General features: G+C 39.3%; 1 protein-coding gene across 2 annotated transcripts in view; it reads right to left on the bottom strand.

Annotated features, from left to right (window-relative positions):
• INO80 (INO80 complex ATPase subunit) overlaps positions 1-17,994 on the bottom strand; it is a 136,707-nt gene extending 118,713 nt beyond the window's left edge. The window contains exon 1 of one of the 2 annotated variants that reach the window (XM_060618905.3): positions 17,476-17,994. The gene's annotated coding sequence lies outside the window, so the exon portion shown is untranslated. The remainder of the gene's footprint in view (positions 1-17,475) is intronic. The other variant, XM_060618904.3, reaches the window with a different exon arrangement.
• Between the last annotated feature and the right edge of the window lie 261 nt (positions 17,995-18,255).

Genomic DNA, 18,255 nt, shown 5'->3' with positions numbered 1-18,255 from the left:
AAAATAACTGAATTTCCCACCTCAGCTCCCCTATAACTCAGACACTCTATAGCCCAAACTAGTTGTGACTGAAAGTGATCTACTGCATCAGATCCACAGGTTATACTGATAATTTGTAGGACTATGGCACAAATAGCAGGACCAGGCCAAGTAAATGAACTTCGTATTATTTTCATAAATGGAAATAAGACCAAAAAGAAGTGAGATATAATTTTCATATGAACATTAAGAGTAACATTTCATTCACTCAGGCATTCAATTGCTGAACTCTAAAGTGCAGTGTAGAAAAAGTTGTTTCCTTCAGAATTCAGTTTAATAGAAGAGATAGGACTCAAATAACAATAAAAAATACACTTGGGAAGTCACTTAAAAGATATACAGATAATGTGCCACTGGAGTTTAGGAAAAAAATGATTATTTGTTGAGTGTTAGATCATGTTAAGTGTCACAATAAATTTGTCTCCAACCATAAATTCTTGGGAAGAAGAGTCCTTTATTCTGAGGTGGATAGTTTTCCTAAAAATTTGGAAGTTAAAATATCTTTATTGTAAGCCATAATGGTGATATTAGTGTTTTGTTTTGTTAAATGTCCTTACTTAGAAAAAAAGAAAAAAAAAAAAGGGCCAGCATATCTGTCAGTCCCTAAAATTATTTGGAAATTTTACTGGACCAGGAAATCCAAATTGCTAGGAACCAATCACTGGCTTAGCTAGTTGACCTCTGACAAGTGGGACATACAGACTCACTTCTGGGCTCTGCCTTCCGACAGTCGTGACTTTCAGCTAATGCACTCTGGTGGGTTTCAGGCTCCCTATTCCAAATGTGGGGAGACTTGTCCTGGCCTAAGCTCTGCCCAGGAATGTTTTAAGGACACATTTTAAGAAACTAAAGACCTTTAGGAAAGGAGGAGTTTGATAAATATACGATATTGTGGCTCCTTTATAAAAAAACAAAACAAAACCAAAAAAAAGGTGGGGGTGCGTGGGTGGCTCAATCAGTTAAGCATCTGACTCTTGATTTCAGCTCAGGTCATGATCTCACTGCTACTGAGTTCAAGCCATGTGTCAGACTCTGCACTTATAGCATGCAGCCTGCTTGGGATTCTCTCTTTCCCTCTCTCCCTGCCCATCCCTCCAACTCAAAATAAATAAACTTAAAAAAAAAAAAAAAAGGAATGTGTCACTCCTGACTGTATTAGTCATTAGTTATAAATATCTATATCTTTGATGAGGAAACAGCAGATTAAGATATGGAAGATTCTGAGGCACCTGGGTGGCTCAGTCGGTTAAGCATCTGACTTTGGCTCAGGTCAGGATCTTGTGGTTGGAGAGGTCAAGCCCCTTGTGGGGCTCTGTGCAGACAGCTCAGAGCCTGGAGCCTACTTTGGATTATGTGTTTCCCTCACTCTCTTCCCCTCCCCCGCTCCTACTTTATCTCTCTCTCAAAAATAAATAAATATTTAAAACAAAAAAATTTTTTTTAAGATATGGAAGATCCTTCTATGTATTTCCAACCAACAGAACAGAAAATGAGTAATTTGACAATCATATAAAATTTAATACTTCCAACTTCCCACCAAAAACAAAAAACAAAAAAAAAAACAAAAAACAACCAGGTCAATGGCTCCAATGGTGAATTGTATCAAACATTTATATGTTTGTTTATTACTATCAATTAGTATCAATGCTTCACAAACTCTTCCCGATCACAGAAGAGTAAAGGACAATTGCCATGTCACTCTATGTGGCCAGCACTACCCTGATTCCAAAGCCACCCAAAGACATAAGAAAACTACAGACTAATATCCCTTATAGAAACAAAAATCTTCAATAAAATATTGACAAATGATTCTAGCAACATATAAAAAGGATTACACATAATTAACAAGTAGAATTTATCCTACAAATGCAAGGTTTGTGTAACATTTACACATCAACCAATGCAGTATATACCACATTAATAGAACAAAGTATAAAAGCCACCTAAGCATTTCAATTAACACAGAAAAATGATGTGACAGAAGCCAATACCATTTCAAAATAAAAACACTCAATAAATTAGAGATAGAAGGAACTCTCTCAATCTGATAAAAGGCACTTACAAAACGCTCACATCATTCTAATGTGAAAGAATGCTATCTCCCTTAAAATCAGGAATAAGACAAGATTGCCTACTCTCACAACTCATATTCAAAACTGTACTTAAAAATAAAATTAGGGGTGCCTGGGTGGCTCAGTCAGTTAAGCATCCGACTTCAGCTCAGGTCGTGATCTTACGGTTCGTGGGTTCAAGCCCCTCATCAGGCTCTGTGCTGACAGCTCGGAGCCTGCAGCCTGCTTCAGATTCGGTGTCTACCTCTCTCTGCCCCTTCCCCATTTGGGCTCTGTATCTGCCTCTCAAAAATAAATAAAACATTAAAAAATATTTTTAATAAAGTAAAAATCAAATTAAATAAATAAATAAAATTCTACTTAAAGTTCTACCCAGAGCAATTAGGAAAACAAAACAAAACAAATAGCATCCAGCCTGGAAAGAAGCAAAACTATTATTTATAGATGACCTGGGGGCACCTGGGTGACTCAGTCACTTGGGCTTCCCACTTCAGCAAAGATCATGATCTCACAGTTTGTGGGTTCGGGCCCCACATCGGACTCTGCTGACAGCTCAGCCTGGAGCCTGCTTCGGATTCTGTGTCTCCCTCTCTCTCTACCCCTACCCTACTCATGTTCTCTCTCTCTCTATCTTTCAAAAATAAAATAAACATTAAAAAAATTTATAGATGACCTGATCTTATCTAAATAGATAATCCTAAGAAATGCACTAAAATATTATTATAACAAGCTCAGTAATCGTATAATGTACAAGATCAATATACAAAAATCAATAATATTTCTATATACTAGCATTCAACAATTTGAAAATAAAATAAAGAAAATAATTCTATTTACAACAGCATCAAAAAGAACAAAATACAAGAGTGCCTGGTTGGCTTGGACAGTAAAGCATCCGACTCTTGATCTCAAGGTTGTGAGTTTGAGCCCAATGTTGATTGTAGAGATTACTTAAAAATAAAATCTTTAAAAATACTAAAACAAACAAAAAAAAAAGCAAAACAAAAAAGCCAAAATACTTTGGAATAAATTCAACCAAAGAACTACAAGACTTATATATATACTGAAAACAAGACATTATTGAAAAAAATTAAAGAACTACATAAATGAAAAGATATCCCATGGTTCTTGGATCAAACGATTTGATATTTTGAAGATGGTAATGTATCTAGATTAAATATAACACCTATCAAAATCCAAGCTGGCTCTTTTGCAGAAATAGATAAGCTGATCCTAAAATTCATATGGAAATACAAGGGACCTAAGATAGTCAAAACAATTTTGACAATAAAGAACAAAGCTGGAGGGCTCATATTCCCAATTTCAAAACTTACTACATAGCTGCAATAGTAAGATTTGTGGTATGACATAAGGCTAGACATACAGATCAATGCAACAGAATTGAGAGTCCAGAAATAAACCCTTACATTAAGAGTTAACTGATTACAAACAAGGCTGTCAGGATAATTCAATGGGAAAACAACAGCCTTTTCAACAAATGGTGCTATGATTAGAAAAGTCACATGCACAAAAATGAATTTGGATCTCTTTACACACAAAAATTAACCCGGGAGAGATCACAGAAGGAAAACATAGGGATAAATCTTCATAACCCTGAATGAGGTAATGGTTTCTTAGATATTCTACAATAGCAAAAGCAACAAAAGGAAAAAAAGATAAACGGGATTTCATCAAAATTAACTTTAGTGCTATAAACAAAACTATTAAGAAACTGAAAACCCACAAATGGGAGAAAAGATTTCCAAATCATGTATCAGCTGAGGGAGTGATATCCCAAATATGTATTTTCACAGACTCTGTGCATTAGTACAGGCATCCACACTGTGAACCAGCGGGAACTATTCTGGTACTAAGACTTCCAGCTGCTTCTGGTATTGCATATGATTCCTTACTTACCAAACAAATGAGAAGATAATGTAGAAAGATCTAGGGTTAAGAACAGTCACAATGAGACATAACCAACTAAGAGAAATGGGGATTACTTAGTTTGCTCCTTTTAGAATATATTAAATTGTTGCTTCCCATAAAATACTAGAGAGTTAGGAAAGACATTCTTGTTTATTTTATCAGTAAGGGATACTAGTTAAGCACAGCATATGTTATGGGAGCTTTTAGTATCTACCTTAGACTGGGACTGGAGGAGCACAAAAAAATACTTTTAAGGGACATGGCTAGAAATTGGATCCTAACTGACTGTAAAAGAGAACATGTACTAGGATCTTTTGGAGTAATTCTGGATGGGCTTGGAACTTCTCAGACTTCCATGAGAATCCTGATTAAGGTTATGACATTTGTGTGAGAGAGAATTTGTATTTTTATTTGGCATGGAGTTGCAAATGGGGCCCTTAAGCCTGATTACATATTACAGTATTTGCAATGCCTTCTACAGACTGATTTTTTTTAAATATTCTTGTAAACTGATAAACAATAAAACCAAGGAATGATTAACAATTTTAGAAGTTTTTAATTTTCATGAAGTCACTTTATCAATATTTTCTTTTATGGTTAGTGCTTTTTGTTTCCTAAGAAATTTTTACCTACTCCAAGGTGACAAAGATTTTTTTTTTAATTTTAGAGAGAGTGTGGGAGAGGGGCAGAGAGAGAGACAGAGAATCTTAAACAGGCTCCACGCTTAAATTGGGTTACTTGTTGGGGTGTGGTGACTCAGCTGGTTGAGCGTCTGACTTCAGCTCAGGTCATGATCTCAAGGCTTGTGTGTTCGAGCCTCGCAGCAGGCTCTGTGCTGACAGCTCAGAGCCTGAAGCCTGCTTCTGATTCTGTGTCTTCCACTCTCTCTGCCCCTCCCCTGCCTGTGCTTTGTCTCTCTCTCAAAAATAAATAAGCATTTAAAAAAAATTTTTTAATTTAGGTTACTTGCCATTTTATTACTGAGTTTTTAGAGTTAAAATGTGTGGATGCCTGTACTAATGCACAAAGTCTATGAAAACTGCTCCTCTTTGGTTTCCTTTTTTAAAAGCCACAAACAAGTAAAATTGACAAAGTTAGCAAAATATCAAGAAATACAAGAGGGGAAATAATTCAAATACCAAAAGAGAAAACATAAGTCTGCACAGGATAAATATTGATAAGAAACTGAATGAAATTCTCATTTAAATCATTTTTTACCTATCCAGTAAAATTTGTATCAATCCATTAAGCTGAAATAAAGGTTCCAAGTGACTATTGTGCTAAATCAAAACTATTAAAATATCTTTCAGCAATTCTGCAAAAAAATAATTGGTAAAAAAAAGTTTTTCATGAACATTTTGAGAAAGAGTAATCTGGTTTTGTAGGGTAGTCATTTCCTGCCCACCATATTATACAATTCAACAAAAAATAAGCTCAATGGCTCAACTGAAAAACATTTCTGCATTCACTAAAATGTTTCAGTGAAATGTTCCAGTTAATCGTAACCATTAAAAAAGCTCTTGGAGAGCCCGGGTGGCTCAGTCAGTTGAGCGTTGGACTTCGGCTCAGGTCATGATCTCACGGTCCCTGAGTTCCAGACCCGCGTCCGGCTCTGTGCTGACAGCTCGGAGCCTGGAGTCTGCTTCAGATTCTGTGTCTCCCTCTCTCTCTGACCCAACCCTGTTCATGCTCTGTCTCTGTCTCAAAAATAAACATTTATATAAAACAAACAAACAAACAAACAAACAAAAAAACTCTCAAAACCAGCCTCAGTTGAAAGCAAAAACTCTAGTTACAGAATGATGGGAAGAGAGGACGAGGGACCTACACTGAATAAGAGCACACTAGCATGGGGGCTTTTCTGTCTCAGATGCTTTCCTAATACTAGCCCATTTAATCCTCACAGTAATTCAAATCTTATTCTCATTTTAATATTTTTTTACTTTTTAAGTTCATTTTTGACACAAAGTGTGAGTGGGGGAGGGGCAGAGAGAGAGGAAGAGAGAATCCCAAGCAGCCTCCACACTGTCGGCACAGAGCCCAACTCCGGGCTCAAACCCACAACCCAAGAGATCATGACCTGAGCCAAAGTAGACGCTTAATCAACTGAGCCACTCACACTCCCCAAAACTTATTCTCATTTTAGTTAAGCCAAGTAATTTGCCCAAGCTAGAATAAGAACTCAGATCTATTATTGGTTAACACCAAATTCCCAACTCTTTACCACCAGACTGCTATAACAAAAACAAAGAAAAGAAGCCTCGTGATTTGGGTGACCATACCTCCCAGCTGGTTTGCCCAAGACAGAAGTTCATGCCTACTGTTTGTCCCTAAGCAAAATTACTAATAATCCCTCTCCTTTCACTTTCACAAGTATCCACCTTTGAACAATAAATTTTCAGTCACCCTAACACATGGTAGATGAGAAGTAAATCAATCACAGAGCAATCTTTTAAATAAAATTCTAGTTGAACCAAAACTTTCCTTTCAGACCATCAAATATTCACTAAGAGGTTATCATATACCAGAAAATGAATGAGAAGACTTGTCCTCAAGGAACAGAGGCAGACAGAGCCCTCTACAAGCAGGCCAGAAACAATCTGCTCAAAGGGATCACTGCAAGAGCCTGAGAACAGTCTAGCAATTTAACAAGCCCAGAGTTTACCCAAAGCACAAAGTTTCAGAAATAATTAACACCTGCATTTTAAACTTTTTTTGTAAAGAGGGAGAGAGCATGAGCAGGGTGAGGGGCAGAGGGAGGGAGAGAATCATAAGCAGGCTCCACACTCAGCACAGAGAAAACGTGGGGCTTGATCCCACAACCCTAGAATCATGACCTGAGTCGAAATCAAGAGTCAGTCAACTGACTGAGCCACCCAAGCACCCAACACCTCCATTTTAAATAGAATGAAAAACCCCTGGCCAAAAAAGGAAAGACCTTTCATAAATCTCTAAAAAGACAAAGAGAAAATATTTTGGCCTACCCCACAGGTCTAGTGTAAGAAAAAATGCTTACCCACATTTTCCCTTTCCTAGTGTTCTTCATTAATGAAATTGGACTACTACTATGCCAAAATGAAGTATGTTACCAAAAATAAAAAATTTAAAATGCATTTGATTTCTTCTAGAAAAGTATGATTTCAACTTCCTAGAAGAGTATCTTCACCAAGATAGGGAATAAACACCTTATCAGAATGGAAAAAAAAAAAAAACAAAAAAAAAAACGCCTATTACTGCAACTGCCTCTATGGAGTTCCATAGTATAAATAATAGAATCTTTAGTCAAACAAGCTCAACCCCCACTTATTAAGCATTTAGGGTTTATATATTACTAAATCAAAAAATCCAAAAGGGAGGAAATGTTTCCTGAGGTATCGAATGGACCTTTCCACATGGTAACTTAAAAATTTTTTTTCTGGGGTGCCTGGGTGGCTCAGTCGGTTGAGTGTCCCACTTCAGCTCAGGTCATGATCTCACGGTTTGTGAGTTTGAGCCCCGCATCGGGCTCTGCGCTGACAGCTCAGAGACTGGAGCCTATTCCGATTCTGTGTCTCATTCTCTCTCTGCCCCACCCCTAAACATGCTCTGTCTCTCTCTGTCTTAAAAAAAGTAAATAAAACATTAAAAAAAAAATTTTTTTTCTAATGTTTATTTTGAGAGAGAGATAAAGAGAGAGAGGATCCAAAGCACGCTCCACGCTGACAGCAGAGAGCCCAATACAGAGCTCAAACTCAGGAACTATGAGATCATGAACTGAGCTGAAGTCAGATGCTTAACTGACTGAGTCCCTCAGGAGTCCCATTCTTTTTTTCTTCTAGTGAAAAACACCCAATCTGAACTAATAACAATTCATCACATTAAAAATTTGAAAACAGGGGCACCTGGGTGGCTTAGTCAGTTGAGTGTCCAACTCTTGATTTCAGCTCAGGTCATGATCTGACAGTTCATGTGTTCGAGCCCTGTGTCAGGCTCTATGCTAACAGCACAAAGCCTGCTTGGGATTCTCTCCCTCCCTCTCTCACTCTCTGCCCCTCCCCCCCAAAATAAATAAACTCAAAAACAATTTTTTTGAAAACAAAACTGAAGAGATCTTACTGAAGAACCAGTGATTTCAACAACTTTTACAGTTAGATTCATGAAGACACTTACCTATTCCAGAAATGACATAGATGAGAAAAAAGATGCTTCCATATGAGAGAAATTAAAGGACAGAGATCGACAACCCAGAAATCTTAACAAACTCAGTTCATTCCTCAGCAAAGGGAAGACAGCATTAGCTTAATAGTTACTCGTGAAAAAGAGGGATCCCTCACAAAGTGCTGGGAAAATTTAGCTATCAATTCCATACAGTTAATTCTTCATTATCATAGGAGAGATGGTAAAAAGTCATTATTGAGAATAAAAAGTAAAAGACATCCAGGGGTGCCTGGGTGGCTCAGTCGGTTGAGCGTCTGACTTTGGCTCAGGTCATGATCTCATAGTTTGTGAGTTCGAGGCCCATGTCGGGCTCTGTGCTGACAGCTCAGAGCCTGGAGCCTGGAGCCTGCTTCAGATTCTGTGTCTCCCTCTCTCTCTGCCCCTCCCTAGCTTGTGCTCTGTCTCTCAAAAACAAATAAACGTAAAAAAAAAAAAAATTTTTTTAAGAGACATCGTCCATAAACAGCCAATATTTCCAAAATTCACAATATTTAGTTTTCTTATACTAAAAGTCAATTTTCATTTTGGAAGTGACACACTAACAGAGAAATTCTGTGGAGCTATGTTCTCCAAAGAAACCTGAGAAACCTAAGTTCGGGTAATTCATCTTAGGGACAAACATCTGTAAATAAGCACGAGTTGAACTATATACTAAATTATAAATTAATCTTGCTTTTCAACCGTTAAACATTTAAGTCACTTAGGTGTGTAATGATTTCATTAACACTAAATACATTTACTCTCACTCTCTTCATTATACAGTCATTATACAGTATACACAGTCACTATACAGTCTACAGTCAATTAGAACAAGGTAGGTATGTTTACATCAAACTATGTGCTCAATAAAACACTTGTTAAATTGAAGTTAGACTTTTTCCTCTCTTCAACAGAAGCCTGGGGGGGTGGGAAGGGAGACTTAATTACAAACAATTCCAAGTGAGATTCCAAATTTTCTGACCTTGTATCAAATACTACTGTAATAAAGAGGCTATATACACATTCTTTTGAGAGCTATGTGCCAAATATTTTATACATACATGCACTTTATATTTGCATGAATTCATTTAATCCTTTTATGACAGAGGCACTATTATAACTTCCATTTTACACAGCCAGAAGTGGCAGAGCCAGGTCTGAAATCCAAGAAGTCTGACTCCAAAGTCTCACATACTTAAACTCCAGTATTGTCGCAAGGACCTCAAGCAAACCAGAGGCTCCTGGGGCATAAAAATATGTTAATGGAGTATTCTAGAAGCAGGATATTCATTTATTCATTTAGTTACAACATTACAGACTTGGAAATATTGATTTTATATTATGAGTTATAATCCAATGCTGCTTTGTTTACTTTGCTGCTCAAATCGTACCAGTTTTGGCCATTGAGAGTTCTCAGCAGGCTCCCGTGCTCCTCTGACTTATCCTTATCATTCAATTGTGTTGTTGTGGTGATGGGTGTTAGAGTACTTCCCTACTTTCTGGCACTACAAGATGTTCCAGGCTCATCTTGTATATTTCCTGCCCAGTCCTATAATCAGTCATTTCTCCAAGGAGCTCTTGTTCCTTGTATTAAATAACGACATTATTCACAATTGATCTATGGAGTCAATGCAATTCCAATTAAAATACCAATTAAAATTTCGGGGCACCTAGTTGGCTCAGTCAGTTAAGCATCCAACTTCAGCTCAGGTTATGATCTCATGGTTCAAGAGTTTAAGCTCCTGTCTGTTGTCAGCACAGAACCTGCTTCAGATCCTGTTTTCCTCTCTCTGCCCTTCCCCCACTTGTTCTCGTTCTCTCTCTCTCTCTCTCTCTCCCTCTCCCTCAAAAATAAACTTTTTAAAAAAATGGTATTGGAAATGAAGATCTAGGTACTAGGTGTTGCTACTGGGTTTCCTTCAACCTTCTCAGCGGACACAGCACAGAAATATATGTGGGTATAAATCCAAGCATGTATACATACACATACATGACTATTACAATATGTAACCATCTGTGTTAAGCTAAAAATATGAGTTCATGCTGATGTCCCCAACTCCAATCTATTACCACATGAATCATTCTAGCCTCCGTCCCTTGCTTATCTGTAAATTCACACTCTAACAGTGAGAAGAAACCTGTCTCTTGCCATCCATTTACTTAATTGTTCAATTGCAATATACATGTATATCAGTATCAGAATTAACCTGCACCTTCATGGGATACAACTTTTATCAATTAGACTACAGTGCTTATGTGCAATTCCTTTTGTCTTAGATTCCACTCACTTCCAAGTTTACTTAGGTCAGCACCTCCCTTCCATTTTCAGTGAGGCTGTTTCATATATTTCTAACACAATTAAATTCTCTTGTCACAGTCTGCACTCCTTCCTGGGATCTCTCTACCTCCAAAATGATTTTTGTTTTATTTGTACACATTAAAGTTTACTTTGCGCTGTAAAGCCCTATGGGATTTGAAAAATGCATAATGTCATGTATCCACCATTACAGTATCCAAAATAATAGTTTTATCAAGCAGCACTTTAACTACCGGGGCACCTGGCTGGCTTAGTCAGAATATGCACCTGCTGTCAGGGTAGTGAGTTCAAGCCCCACACAGGATATGGAGCCTACTTTAAAAATAAATTACAAAGCACTACAATCTTCTAAGGAAGCAGCATGGTTGGGCAGAGAAGTTGAAGTCAAAAACTGTAAGTTTAATGCTATCAACAAGCCACAGATAGACTTTAGGACTATCAGCTATCCCCTCAAGGTTCCAACAGCTTCATTATAAAATGAGGAGTTCACTGAGATGATAATAATATATAACATTTATAGGGGCACCTGGGTGGCTCAGTCGGGTTAAGCGTCCAACTTCAGCTCAGGTCATGATCTTGTGGTTTCGGGTTCGAGCCCTGCATCAGGCTCTGTGCTGACAGCTCAGAGCCTGGAGCTGCTTCGGATTCTGTGTCTCCCTCTCTCTCTCTGCCCCTCCCCACTCACACGCTGTCTCTCTCTGCCCCTCCCCACTCACACGCTATCTCTATCTCAAAAATAAATAAAAATTTAAAAAGTTTTTTAATAAAAAGTAATAATATATAACATTTATTAACACTACGTGTCAAGGATGGTGCTAAGCACTTAACAGGTTATCTTATTTATTTCTAAGAACCATATCAAGTAGATACTATTATTATCCCCATTTAATAGATGGCATTAGGCTTTATACTAACTTGCACAAGATCTCCTAGCCAGAGTTGTAAAGACTCTAGAGCAGGAATCAGGACACTATGGCTTGCATATCAAATCCAGCCCACTGCCCTTTTCTTATTCCTGATAGATAAGAATGTTTTTTACATTTTTAAATAAGTGAGGGAAGAAAATCATTATTTCATGACACATGAAAATTCTATGAAATTAAAATGTCAGTGCCCATAAATGAAGGGCAGAGTTGAACAGCTCCAACAGAGAAGGTATGACCAGCAAAGCATATGATTTATTTGACCCTTTACAGAAAAACTTTCCTGAGCCCTACCCCAGAGCCTGGTCTTCTGTTATATTCTAAGAATGATTCTAAAAAAGGCAAACTATTACTAACATTAGAATAACATGCAGGACAGAAATATTTTAGACCCTGAACTAAAATATGTCATGTTGCAAAATACCACATCTCTGAGTTATCTTAAATATTGACATCTAGTGGTATTCATTACATAAACACAAAGGTTAATGCATTGTAACTATTTTCTTTATTGGTGTATTTTTTCCCTGCCTTATCTTAAAAAAGATTTGAGACTCTTCCTACTCAAAAAAGTTCTGATTTCAACACTTTACAAACTAAAATTTTAGATTAAGCTAATTAAACTGTCAAAAAAGAATGTTACTTGTAATTACAGCTAACATTTGTGGAGAAACTATGTGCCAGAGACCATTCTAAGCAATTTACTCATTTATTTCTCACAATTACCCTCTATGAAGCAGGTACTATTACTCTCCTAATTTAACAGATGAAGACAGTGAGGCTTAAATAGCTTTCCAGAGATCATACAGTTAATAAGAGAGTTAAAATTCGAACTCAGGTTATCTGGCTCTAGGATCTAGAAGGGGCTCGGTATAATATACTGCCACTGGATTACAACGCTTCTGTTAACAAGGTAGAACAGGGCCTTTAAACATATGAAAAGAATGTATTTTTTTTTTTAAAAGACAAAAAAACTACTACTAATTCCTATCAACAACTCAAAAGAAATATTTAGGTTTATACTTACCCATGGCACCTAGAGTTTGCATAACCCTGTTTATCTTTGCAGAGCCCCTCTGTGCTCTCCACACATATACATACAAGTGGATTAATTCTCTTGTACATCCCCAGAATCTACCACAGTCCCTTGAGTGTGGCAGATGCTCAACAAATTGTTGTTGGGAAAATCAAAAAGCACTCATTAGGTGTTCAATGAATATTCATCTAATGAACAAAATAAGGAGTTACATAAACCATTAGGTACAAGCATCATCAAATGGCTTGCTGACCTGAAATGAACTAGGACTGGATCATAAAAGTCTCTGGCTTTATAACCATAACATTGTGTCTGGTTTGTTCTTGAACCTTAACCATCTTCCTTGCTAGTAAGTTTCATAAACAAACCACTCATTATACACCTGTCAAACAATATTCATCCTTCAAACTGATTCTAATTTTCCAGGATTATAATGCATGTTTTTATCTAATTCAATTTAATCATAGTCCATCCCAGTCTTCATCATTTCAATATGGAGTCAAATTTCTTTATCTTCACATGTAAGCCCTACCATTGCCTTCATCATTTATACTGCCATTTTCTGGAAACTTCCCTCCTGTTTATTTTGACATTTTATTTTTCAGTAATCTCTAAACCCAATGTGGGACTTGAACTCACGACCCTGAGATCAAGAGTCACATGTTCCTCCAACTGGGCCAGTTAGGCACCCCTTAATTTATTATTTTTTGAAGTGCAGCAATTGAAATCCATTCTATAGTCTATGAGTAGACGTAACTGTGGTTTTGTACCAAGATAACAAAGTCCGTTTATTTTTTCATGTCTTTCCAGGGAATGACTAACATTTTGTCGGCCTTTCTGACAACACTCAGGCAACATTCTCAGGAATAAACTGAGCACCTGAACATCCTTTTTACCATATTGATGTTTACTAGCCATTTCTCTGTTCTTGCACAAAACTGTGAAAGATTTATCCTGTTTATTCTACTTAGCTACTAACCTCTTACACAAAAGAGCTAGCTGTCACATACAAACCCAAAGGTACCTTATTTGTTCTTTTACAAGAATATCCTTAGTACCATTATCAAAAGATGACTCTATACTTGAATACGCAGAGACAATCCCATATACCATACAGGTTGCTCCTACTACATAGTTTCCTTTCTCCCAAATCAAAACTAAATGTGTATCATAGGGGATCATAGGGGAGCCAGGGTGGTTCAGTCAGTTGAGTGTCCGACTCTTGATTTTGGCTCAGGTCACAGTATCACAGTTCGTGGATTCAAGCCCCAAGTCAGGCTCCACACTGACAGCATGGAGGAGCCTGCTTGGGATTCTCTCTCTTTCTCTCTGTCCCTCCCGTGTTTGTGCTCATGCTCACTCTCTCTCAAAATAAATAAACTTAAAAAAAATTTTTTTTAAATGAATGTATGGGGCACCTGGGTGGCTCAGTGGGTTAAGAGTCCAATTTCGGCTCAGGTCATGATCTCACAGTTTGTGAGTTCCAGTCCCGCATCAGGCTCTGTGCTGATACCTCAGAGACTGAAGCCTGCTTAGGACTGTGTCTCCCTCTCTCTTTGTCCCTCCCCCACTGGTGCATATGCTCTCTCTCTCAAAAATAAATAAACATTAAAAAAAATTTTTTGAATAAATATATGTCCTAGCTTTTGGCGTATTTCCTCACAGACAAAAATAAACCAACATTCATCAATATGCTGTCTTACAGTTAACATGTCATTTAATCTCAGAAGTGAAAATTATTCCCATTTTACAGATAAGGAGAACTGAAACTCAAAAATGTTGAGTAGCTTACCCAGTGGTTAAGTGGGACTCAAACCCAAATCTTTTTTTAGTCTAAAAACAATGTCTTTCCATCACATTACCAGGTTTCCCCTTAGCTAAACTATCACTTGCTTTTCCCATAAGAAGTCATGTTCTTGAGAATATGAATTTAAGAGTCCACATCCTACTTCTTGTTATGGAAACCACTGGTTTGCCCCACATGAAATCACTTATCTATGCATCCAGGCCTCTCTAAGACAAAGGCTTTCTTAAACTAGGGTCCATAAACTTGGATGGGGAAAAATTCACATTCTTATTTTTGCTAAACTGTAACTGAAAATAGCATTTCTTTCATTTCTGAATGTAAGCAGCACACCCCAACTTTTACTATTTGTTTCAGTAATAAAAAGCGTATTTCTTACATCATAAATACGTGAACTATATTTTATACATTTAAATGTCATATTCTGAGAAGGTGTTCACAGGTTTTTTTAGACTGCAAAGGGGTCCAGGGCACATAAAAAATATTAAGAACCCTGCTCAATAGACTGTCACACAGGCTGTCAAATCCTTGGGCAGTGAAGGTTTATAAAATCACGTCACACAGTTGATTCACAGTCTTTTAGTCCCTTAAAAATATGAATAGCATTTAGTTCCAATGATTTATTTACTTTTACTTTTTTTAAATGTTTATTTGTTTTTGAGAGAGAGAGAGTGGAGGACAGAGGATCCAAAGTGGACTCTGTGCTGACAAGAGTGAGCTCAACACGGGGCTTGAACCCCCAACCGCAAGATCATGACCTGAGCCGGTTGGACACTCAACCAACTGAAACAGCCAGGCACTCCCCCAATGATTTTTTAATATCTGTCAATTACATTTATAATTACTGATCTCCTACTTCTGACCTAACATATATGGAAATCTCTCTTATGTATTTATTAAATCCAGGCATTATACTTTGTGATCTTTTCAACCCTAACAAACCTACCACATCATGATTAGCAAGTGAATCGAATGCTTCTATAAGTGAATTTCTAACTTAATGTAAGCCATAGTCTGAATGTTTGTGACCCTCTCCCAACCATCATATGTTTAAATCCTAACTCCAAAGATGATAGTATTAGGTGGGACCAGAGCCCTCAAGATTAGGATTAGTACCCATAATAGGTATTTAGTATTACCAACTCTTTTCATTCTCTGTATGCTACAGCCTATCATGTCAAAATGTTTATGCTTAAGATTCAACTTTAAAACTTGCCAACTTTAAAACGTCATTTTCCCACACAAATTCAATTTCCTATTAAACCTATCCCATTCTGAACTCTCGAAAATTCATTGTACCCCAGCACTTACATTTTGTGTGAACTTGTATATTGACACGTTAAACCTCGAAGCCAGTTTTAATCTTCTTGAGGGCAGCAAGATGTCTATTATTGCCTCTCTAGCCCCATGTCTACACAAGCAACAGCAGTCAAAAGCTGTTATGATACCTTTCCTTGGTAGTACCATGACAAACTCTTATTACATGAAATCATAACACCATAGCTTATTGTCTGTTGCTTAGACTCAATCAGATGTTCACCTTGATGTACTCAAAACTGTTTTTTATCAGTCATAAGCTTTTCTAATCACGTTTGTGCTCTTTACAGTTACCTATTAAAAGACACGGATCTTTGAAAATTAGTTTGGATTCTTCTGAAACCAAAATAAAGAGGAAAAGAACACAGTAAACTAAAATAACAGAATTTAACCCTTAAAAACACAAATTTACTTTATTATCTAGTAAGGTATGTGACTTTTACCACATTTAATAACCTCAAATTGTTGATTTATAGGAAGAGCTTGAGAATTTCAAGCATAAAACACAAAGGGAATGGATTATTACTGGCAGCAAAAGGGAACAAAGTCCTGATACATGCTACCACATGGATGAACATTGAGAGCATGTTAAGTGAAAGAAGCCACTCACAAAGAGACACATACTGTATGATTCCCTTTATACCCAGTATCCAGAATAGACAAATCTACAAAGACAGAAAATACATTAGTGGCTCCTAAGGGCTACGGGAAGGGTTGATGGGGTAGTGACTACTAAGGTGGCTTTTTGGGGTGATGAATTACATAGAGTTGAAAGATGTACAATTAACTCTGAATATATTAAAAATCACAGAAGTGTACACTTAAAAAGCTTGAGTCTTTTGGTATGTGAATTATATTGCAATAAAGCTGTTGCCTGAAAATAAAACGCCACCACTAGCAAACCAGAATGAAAACCTCCTTGGGAAAGGCAATCATGAAAGTCACTGACTGGAAAAGTAAGCTGTTACCTGTGATTTTAGCAAAGTCAACCTCGTAATTTTCTCCCATTCCTCCCAACAAGTAACCTGCTAATTCCATTTCCCATTCCTACCAACAAGTACCCGAACATAAAACTAGGCAGTGTATGTATGAATCAAAGAATTTGCGAACAGTTGGCTGCAAACTAAAATAGTGAGTGCATTCTTAGGCTCTATCACTCCTAAACTGTAGGGGGCTTCCACCCTCGCTGATTACGGAAGTAGTAGTTTTCTTCAGCTAGCTCAAGAAGGAATGTCAAAATAGGATGACACTTGCCTGGACACCGTACAAAAGCCTGGACACCCTACAAAAGGACACACAATGGGTATCCCCTACGCACTCCTAAGTATGTGCACGTGTTAGGCTGTCCCCACCTAACACCAACAAGCAGCACGCACCATTCACCCACATCCCAACTTGCTCCCCATAAACTGACACACTATCAAGCTCTTAGATCTCATTTGTTTAAGAGGACAGATAAAGACCTCACGGAGTCCCCACTCGAGCCTAGCCGCCGCCCTGACCCACCCCACCCCCAAACCCACACACGTGTTAGCCCGACACCGCCCCACCGGGTCCCACGTGCACCTGGTCTAACACACTCCCCACGTGTGGGCGCCCCACGGGCTTCCTCGGCTATCTGAGGTCACCGCGTGACCCCAGGCCTCTAGAGGTATAAAAGGGGGAAGGACGAGGCCCAGGTCCCTGAGGTCCCAACACTACGGGGAGTGTCCACACCCATCCTCCCTATTAACCCCAACAAATCCAAGGGCCGGGGGCGACGGCCCCTTTAAGACGCGGCCCAGTCGTCGCCCGCAGAGAGGGGCGCAACGGGGCCTACACAAATCCCCCTCCGTTCGCCCGCCCACGTCAAGTCGCCTCACCTCGGGCCGCCGGGCCCCGCCGCCGCGGCGGCGGCGGAGGGGGGGCGGGGTGCGGGCGGGGTCCGAAGGGGGGGGGGTCGCCCCGCCGACGGTGGAGCCGCGGTTCGCTCTCTGAGGCTGTGGGACGGTGACTGCGTTGGGCGTGGACGCTCCTAGCTCGCTCCCTCGGCGGCTCCTGGGACCCCAAGATGGCGGCGGCGCTGAGGCGGCTGCGGGCGCTGGGCCGGCGGCGGCGGCGGCCACTTTCACTCACTGAGAGGAGCGGAGCAGGGACACGGGGAGCCATGGCGGGGGGGAGGAGAGGCGCCATAGCCAGGCCAGAACAATCGAGCCGCTACTCAGCTAGCTTACCCCCGCCCCGCCCACGCTCACTGTTCTTCGCCAGCCCGTGGCCTCTCGCAGTGCCGCTGCCGTCGGCCTCGTGCAGCTCGCACCCCGCCGCCGCCGCCTGACGCCCAGAGCGGACTGGGGTTCGGGGGGAGACCCTGATCCATGCCATCTGAGTGCAGATTGGTCGGGGCTGGGACTGGCGAAGATTGCCGAAAGGCGGCGGGGAGGAGGAGGAGGATGTCATCGCAAGAGTGAGCAAGCAGATCTCGCGGGAGCAAATGTCGCGAGACCTCTCCAGTCCTGCAACCGCCGGAGAAAGGTTACTTTCCCCGGAAGTAACGTCAATCGAAACGGCCTGGGATCCTGGGAGTATTTGTTTCCGCAGGCAGGAGTTGGGAGGGTGCTTATGATTAGTTTGTTAGAGGCCACCGAACACTGAGATCACTTGAG

Source organism: Panthera onca, chromosome B3, assembly GCF_046562875.1.
Source record: "Panthera onca isolate mPanOnc1 chromosome B3, mPanOnc1 haplotype 2, whole genome shotgun sequence".
Lineage (NCBI taxonomy): Eukaryota > Metazoa > Chordata > Mammalia > Carnivora > Felidae > Panthera > Panthera onca.
The sequence above is the reverse complement of the archived record's forward strand: the minus strand, read 5'-3'. Positions and strand labels throughout refer to the sequence as shown.